Source organism: Silene latifolia, chromosome Y, assembly GCF_048544455.1.
Source record: "Silene latifolia isolate original U9 population chromosome Y, ASM4854445v1, whole genome shotgun sequence".
Lineage (NCBI taxonomy): Eukaryota > Viridiplantae > Streptophyta > Magnoliopsida > Caryophyllales > Caryophyllaceae > Silene > Silene latifolia.
In genome coordinates, this window is record NC_133538.1 from 407,520,629 (window position 1) to 407,529,144 (window position 8,516).

The following is an 8,516-nucleotide window of genomic DNA, read 5'->3' on the forward strand; positions in this document are numbered from 1 at the left end:
GGAGAGCCCCAGTCATATCCCTACGGTTGCATGGTCTCGTGGCGCATGGGAGAAGATGCTGGTGTTAGTGGTGTCGCGGGACATGATGCAGCGGGAGCGGGCACATCTGGTGGTGATGGTGGTGATGAGGTCATGGATGAGCATGATGCGGAGTGATGATACTCCTTTTCTTTTCTATCGTTTCATGGATTGGTAGTGGATAGTATTTGTTTTGCTGGTAGTACTTTATCAGACTTTGGTTTGTATGGTTGGCTATAAGGCCGTATTTTGGATATTTTTAGACTGTTTATGCAGGATATTGGAGTCGGGAAGATGTTCCGACTCGTGTTTATATAGTTGTTTGGTCTTAACATGGTTTTGGAGGCTTTTCGACCTGTGGCTACTCGATCGAGTGCCCCTCACTCGATCGAGTAACTGCAGGTGTGACAATTGAGAGGTGTTCTAATCTAAGCCTACTCGATCGAGTAGCTGATGAACTCGATCGAGTAAGCCCAGCTCGATCGAGTGCCTAACCAACTCGATCGAGTAGCACTGTTACAGCTAGTTTCGTTTTAATCCTTGCTTGAATCTTCATATCTTTACATGTTGTTATATCATTTCTTGTTGGATGTGTTTTATATCATTGTTTAGCCTCAACGATAGTTATATAATTGCGTGTCGTCGTGAAATGTATACAATTTTCGATGCTATGTATAACGATTGGAATGATATATTGAATTGCTTAAAGTGACGTAATATTTGACGCTTGTAACTCTTGTTGCATATGGGTATGATCATATAAGGGAGTAATTCGTAGACACTTGGATGCTCGGCGATGTTGTTTATTTTCTTACTAGTTATGTATATATCGTGTGAGTCATGTTTGGGTGATGTCAAGAAGGTGCCATGGCTGTCGTGAGTCGAACTTGCATATTGGTTATTGTGTACGACTATCAGAGGTATCTACATAATTTGTTTTTTATATCAAGCTCTCATAGATAGGTAGTATGCGATGATTGTAATTTTGTGCATAATTGGTGTGATCATATATCAAAGTAATGGATGACTTGGCTACTAGTTGGTAATGGTATGTCTTGTAGGGTGATACACGCTTTTAGTGCTTTTACATTTATACAAGTTAATTTGTATAATGTCAAAGAGTAAGTTGTGTCAGCATGAGTCAAAGTTACCTGGTGGTTTGTGAGTAATGTCAACATGATATAATGTGTATCAGTTTGAGGGTTTGGAAAGTTGTTTGATGGTGAACTTCGGGGACGAAGTTCCTTTTAAGAGGGGAAGAGTAATGTCGCAAAGGAAAAATACCGTAATTATAACAATTTTGTAGTATGTTTGTGATATTTTATAGTATCTCTGTTATATTTAAAGTATGAGTTTATAATTGTTTGAATAGTTTTATTGTGGGTATTGTATAATGGAGTGAGAGTTTATAATTGTTGAACATAATAGCATGTCGTTATACTTATTCTCAGTAATTATTCGTTATGTTGTCATGAGAATATGATGTTATTAGCAGTAGTGGGGTTGCCATTAGTGGAATTGTGTTGTGCGGCTAGGGTGATGGAGTGGAATGAATCGTGCGTGGTGGTAAATCTGTGATAGGACCGTTGTGTTGTATGTTTTGTAGTTGGTAATTGTTAACAAGTGATGAATGAAAGTATAATCTAATGGTTGTGTTGGTGTATGTTTGAATAATATGATGTAGTAAGTGTAAGTGATAGTCGAGTTGGTCGTCCTTATGGTTGCAATGTGTTTGGTAATTCAAAAAGGAAGTTAGTGATTCGTTGAGAGTCGTGTTGTGTACTGCGTGCTAAGGTGGATGATGATGATGATGCTTGATGAGCATACGTAGCAGGATGGTATTTCTAGATGATTGGGTTGACCTGTGTCGGGTAAACGGCGATGATGACCTTAGTTTCCTTGTTGTTGTGTTTCGGGAGAGGATGAGTCGAACTTCGGGGACGAATTTCTTTTTAAGGGGGGAAGACTGTAATACCCAATCCTTTTAGGGACCTGTTGACCGACGTTGACCGACCTTAGAGACATGCCTTGACCTTTGGAAGCCTTGCGATTTATGTCTTGTGATGTTGTGAGCCTTGGCTTATGTGTGGCTTGATCTAGCTGAGGCTACTCGATCGAGTAGCTTGGGAGCTCGATCGAGTAGGGGTCACTCGATCGAGTAAGTCAGTTACTCGATCGAGTAATGGGTTTGCAGCGGGTAATTAAAAATCGTGTTTCGTGAAACCTCAAATCATTTCCGCACCTCATTTCCTAAACCTAGATGCCGTCTCTCCTTCTCCCTTTCACCATAATTCCTTCCTTTGAGGTTCTTGAGGATGATTATGCCATGGGGATAGGTTTCTTAAGTCGGGTAGCGGTCTTAACGCCGGATAGCTATGCGTAGGTATGTCATCGTCATCATCATTGTCGTTGTTGTTTTTAGTTAGGGTCGTAGTGATAGTGATAGGTGGTTGTACTTTTTGTATAGGTGTGTTGCGTGGTTGATTGATATCATATGGTCAGACGCGGAATCGCTGCGGTTGGCTAAAGGCAGGTTCGCCTACGCAGTACTGTTGGTTGTCTAGAGTGTCCTTTGATGCGGTTTGGTTGATGTAGTGTCGATAATGTTGACTGATTGTGGTAATTGGTTGGTGTTGTGTTGTCTCATTTATTGTTATTGTGGTGCAGCTGATTGTGATTGTTTGTCTATGGTTCTCAAGGTGCGTCCTCGGCTGAGTGGAGTCACTTGCGGGTGTGGCTTAACGCCCGTAGTTCGCCGTCCGTGGAACCCGCCACGGGAAGGGATGTGCACATTAATGAACATGGGTTTATCACTCATTATGATGAGCAGGGATTTGGTGGGTACGGCTGCGGTCCCCCACTGGCAGGGCTGGTCCAGTGTACAGTCGGTGACGGAGATTGGTTGGAGGAGATGTGATGTGTGTATGTTCTATTGTGCATGTGTTGTATCTGTGGTTGTTGGTGTATTTCTTCAGTTAATGACCTTGTGTGGTTTGTCTTATTGTTTGTTTCTGTTGTGTCTGTCGTGATCCCTTATGGTGAGTAGTCAGTCTTAGCAGGTTGTGATCTGGAGGTTAGCTGGGTGCTTGGCGGGATGAGTCTTTCACGAGTCACGACAGAAGTAGTCCGTATGGCTGACAGTAGTTTGAGTTGTGCCTTTATATATGTATCCTGGTTTTGTTAATCACTATAATGTAACTTAATTGTTCTTTTATCGACATTTGATTATTACTGTCCTCGGGCAACCGAGATGGTGACGCCCTTATATGTTAGAAAAGGTCTTGTTAAGGCTCCTTGGTATATGGGGGTGTCACACTTACCTTGCATTTTGTACCCTGATTCCCTAGTCTATGATATCATGTCCGCCTTATAGGATATGAGGCGGAAATAGAGGAATTGGAGCAAGGGAGACGGATCGAGAAGATAGCATGAAGAAAAGAGGAAGAAATGCTGATAAGAGGTTCCTAGCCGCTAGGCCGGCAGCCGGTCAGCCGGCTGGAACCCCTCCCAACCTTGGCTAAGTGAAAAAGAATGAGAAGTTACAGGGACTTCTCAGCCGGGCAGCCTGCCGGCAGTCGGTCAACCGGGTGGGAGTGCATGAAGAAGGAAGAAATTGAAGAAAAGAAGAAGGAGTCAGAGAGAGCTCCCAGCCGGCACCTAGCCGGTGGCCGGTCCACCGGCCAAGCACACCAGATGACCTTGTTTTTAATTCACAATTTACAGAGAACTCCCAGCCGGGTAGGGCACCGGTAGCCGGCCCACCGGCTGGGACACGCCTTCCGCATTTTTACTTTCCTTGTAATGTCCAACCTAATTTCCTTGTTAGACTATAAATGCTTCCTCCCTTAATCATTTGTACACACAACCCTAAATCTAGAATTCTCTCTAAATTTTATGCAACTTATTTAATCAAAGCCTTAATCTTTCCTTAATTAAATATTAATCCTTTAGCAAATTAGTATAAGATTAGTGTCATTCAATATTTTACATTTGGGTATTGAATTGTAATAAAAGATTTTGAAGAATTTCCTCTTTATTAATCCAAGACTCAACCTTTCATTGTTGTTGGTATAATTTCTCCTCCTTTCTAGTTTTAATTTTAATTGTTTACATTTCTAGTTCCCTTTTTATTATTGTCATATTTTATATCATGTCTTCCATTATGTTTGTTTGTCTTTCATTAATTGTTGGCATTTGTTTAACCATAATGAGTGAGTAGTGACCCCCCTAGGGTTTAGGGGGAACCTAAGTGGAGATTGATGTTATAACTTGGGTAATTAATATTTGGGTGTTGGGTAGAATTGTTAGTCCTCTTAATCATGCATATATGGTGTTTGTGGAATTGTGTGTATGAAAGTCCACATCTTTCTTCATTCTTTGCTTGAATTCTCTATGGATGAAAGTTTGTAGGGTCTTTTGATAGCATGTTTAAGATGAGATTAGATGCTTAATGATGATTTTGTGTCTATCTTTAGGGAGACCAAGAGATTGAGTCTCTTACCTAGGCTAATTACTACCCATACCCCATTCTATACCCTCGTTTTTCTCGTCCCACTTAGGGGAACCCGAAGACCCTAGCTTAAATATCATTTGTTTACATCTCATTGCTTGATTCTCGCTTTAGTTACTCTAAATAGTTCTAGAGACTACAAACCTCTTATTGTTCGACTAAACTAGATTTGAACAAACTAAGTGTAAATCCACTTCATCCTTGTGTTCGACACTCGATAAATACTACTTTTATTGGAATTTACAAATAGTTTTGATATGGGGAAATGACGGCAAATCCTACCAATCAAATGGCGCAGTTGCCGGGGATGGCGTTAGGTTATACCTAGTTTGTAAAAGGTTTTAGCTTTAGTCGTACTTTATTTGTTTGTTTGTTTAAGTAGTTGTGTGCTTCTTGTAGAGTGTGTGATTTTTGCCTTACCTTAGTGTGTAAAAGTACTAGGAGTCTTATGGTTTGTCAAGTTGCATGCCTAGGAGGAACCATCAAGGTTTGCTCTTTGACTCCGACCCCGAAAGGCTTTTTCGAGCCTTAAGGACTAGGACCATTGCAAGGGTTAGAACCTCTTCTCAAGCAACTTTGGACAAAAAAACTCACCCACCCAACCTCGATCTCATTGAAGACACACCACCACAACAACCAAACAACATCATTGATCTTTCACTAGAAAACCCATTTTACAACCTTAAATGGCGGCTTTACGTGACCACAACCGCCCCAACCACAATGACGCTTGCAATCTTATTAACTTTGGCACCTTGGCCCCAAAAAACTTCGAAATGCATCCGGCTCAAGTTCGCTTGATTGAAAAGGGTAGTTTCGGTGGGCATATTGATGAAGATGCTCATGCCCATCTAAGGAAGTTCAAAAACAAGGTCGCCATAATGAAGCGGAATGGAGTGTCCGAAGATACATTGAGGTTGATGTTCCCATTTTCTCTAAGAGATAAAGCGGATCGTTTGTTAAATGTGCATCCTCCAAACACGTTTAATACATGGGATGCCTTAGCCAAGGCGTTCTTAGCCAAGTATTACCCATTATCCAAGACCGCTATGCTCCGGAATGAGATCCATACATTCCTACAAGAAGAGGGGGAGTCCTTGGGTGAGGCATGGGATAGATACCAAGATCTAATTGCTAGTTGCCCTCACCATGGGATACCGGCTTGGTACGTTACCCAAACCTTCTTTCAAACTTTACTCCCAAGAACCAAGGAAATGGTGAATTCCTCCTCGGGAGGGGAATTTGATCATTTGGGTGATGAATAAGGCACGACTCTAATCAAGAAGATGGTGCACTCGGAGTCCAACTATGGTTCAAGAGGCAATATGCTAAGAAGGAATAGCCGGTACCCCAAAGAGAGCTTTTCTAGTTCAAATGTCGAGACCAATGCCAAGCTTGACCTTCTCACCAAGAAACTTGAGAAAATGCAAAGAAGCCAAGTGCATCAAGCTAGTGCCTCCCATGGTCCACCCATGGAGGAGGTAATCCCAAATTCTTCTTGTGAGCTATATATGTGGGGGAAATGGTCACACTTTCGATGTGTGTGCCAATAACAACTATAATGTGGGGTATGAAGACAATATTCAAGATGTTAATGCCTTTCAAAGCTACAAGAGCAATGTGAGGCCACCACGACCACCCTACAACAACCCAAATGTCTACAACCCAGACACCAATTTCTATCATCCGAGTTTGAAGAATCACCCAAACTTTAGCTACAAGAGTACAAATGTTCAAAACTCGCAACACCTCCGGCCACTAGTGCCTAACACCAACCCACCCGGGTTTTCTCAACCTAGAGGTGGATACCCGAACCAAAGAAACAATTTCGGCAATCAAAACACATGGCCAAGCAACAACCAAAACCAAAATTTTGGGAACCAATCTCAAGGGTACAAAGATTTTGGGGGTAACCAAAACAACCAAGTTTTCTATTAAGGGAATCAAAGTAACCAAGCTAACCAAGGGTTTGGCCAAGGGTTTGTTCATGGCTTTCAAGAACAAGGGCAAGGATCCAACTTCAACAATCAAGGTCCTAAGGGGAACTACCAAGGGGGACACAATAACAACAACAATCAAGGTCCCAACACTCGAAATTATTATGGGTTCCCTTTACCCTTAACTAACCAACCTTATCAAGAGCCCATGGGCGACACTTCCCAAAGTGAGATTTTGAGGATGATGAAGAACATGCAAATACAACATAGCCAAGAGATGGCTAATTTGAAGATTGCTAATCAACAAGAAATGGCTAACCTAAGAAGTGCTAACCAAAGAGAAATGAGGGATATGGAGGCTCGAATGGCCTCTCAAGCTCTAGCCAATCCTCATATACCACCCGGTGGTTTGTTAGCCCAAAGGCAAAGCTCCAAATATGCCTCTACTAACCACCAAGCATATGCGGTTGTTTTGCGAAGCGGAGTGGAACTTGAAGCCCCTTACAAGCACCTTTAACTTGAGGTTGATGTGGACCCTAAGAGAAAAAAAATGGTTATGAATGGTTAAAGGAAAAACCCACCAATGACACCATCGGCAAGGATGAGTGAAGCAAAGAAAGGGAAGACAACAAGTGAAGAATCTTCCAAGTGGGGGAATGCAAGTGGGAAAGGGAGTTGATGGTTTAGTTGAAGACCTACCATATGAGGAAGAGGTAGGTGAAGAGGCTACCGAAGAAGTACTCTTACAACCCCTCCACAAAGGTAACAAGGAAATCAAACCTTCCAAAGGTACTCTCCAATTCTCAAATTGTCACCAACATCCCCTACCCCACTAGAGCTCTAAAGAGTAGGGAGAACTTTAAGTACGCCGAGTTTTGCGAAATGCTAGGAAAACTTGAAGTTACTCTACCCTTTACCGAAGTGATTTTGAACATGCCCACCTACACCAAATTTTTAAAAGAAGTCATAACGGGAAAGAGGACCTTAGGTGACCACCAAACTATGGCTATAGAAGAGGCATGCAGTGCCATACTCCTAAACAAGATGCCAAGTAAGTGTGGTGACCCGAGGAGCTTCTCTATTCCATGTGTAGTTGGCAGTGTCCCGATTACTAGAGCTCTATGTGACCTAGGGGAAAGTGTGAGTGTTCTCCCCTTAAAGGTTGCAAAGAAAGTTGGTATCTATGATCTTATCCCAATGAATATGACCCTTCAATTGGCAGATAGATCCATCAAACATCCCTTCGGGATGCTTGGGGATGTAGCCGTCAAAGTTGGAAAATACTGAATTCCCTCCGACTTTGTCGTCCTAGATATCCCCGAGGATAGCCACACCCCCATCATCCTTGGTAGGCCCTTCGTGGCTACCGGAGGAGTCTTGATAGACGCGAGAGATGGGCGGCTAACCTTTAGGATATTGGATGACATTGTTGAATTTAACCTTCCTAAGCTTGTGAAAGGTCCCAAGTTAGCCCAAATATGCACCATTGAAGCTATTGACAAAGTTGTTGAAGAAGTGGCTAAGGAAGAGTTTGAAAAAGAGGAAGCTTTCCAAATCTCTCTCCATGATGAAGAGATGAAAGAAGATCATGGGGTTAATGATGAACTCATAAAGAAAGTGGAGGGATTCCTCCCTCCAAAGTTACAACTCAAGCCTTTACCTCCCTCACTCAAGTATGCCTTTCTTGGTGAGGGAGAGTCTTATCTCGTGATAATCAATGCCAACCTTAGTGAGGCTCAAGAACAAAAACTTTCAAAAGTCTTGAAAGCTCAGAAAAGCTCACTAGGGTATAGCATTGACGATATCAAGGGATTAAGTCCAAACTTGTGCATGCATCGGATCATTTTAGAGGAAGGAAGTCAACCTAAGGTTGAAGGTCTAAGGAGAATAAACCCCAAAATGGCCGAAGTCGTGAAAAATGAGGTTTTAAAGTTGCTAGAAACGGGGATTATTTACCAAATCACGGATAGTAAGTGGGTGAGTCCTGTCTATGTAGTGCCCAAGAAAAGTGGGGTAACCATGATAGAGCAAGAGAATGGGACTCACATTCC

At 42.3% G+C, this 8,516-nt stretch overlaps 1 non-coding gene across 1 annotated transcript; it reads right to left on the minus strand.

Moving 5' to 3' along the window:
* Positions 1 to 5,577: 5,577 nt before the first annotated feature.
* On the minus strand, positions 5,578 to 5,684 carry LOC141635342 (small nucleolar RNA R71). Its single transcript, XR_012540038.1, has one exon. It is a non-coding gene; the product is annotated as a small nucleolar RNA R71 (small nucleolar RNA).
* Positions 5,685 to 8,516: the final 2,832 nt, after the last annotated feature.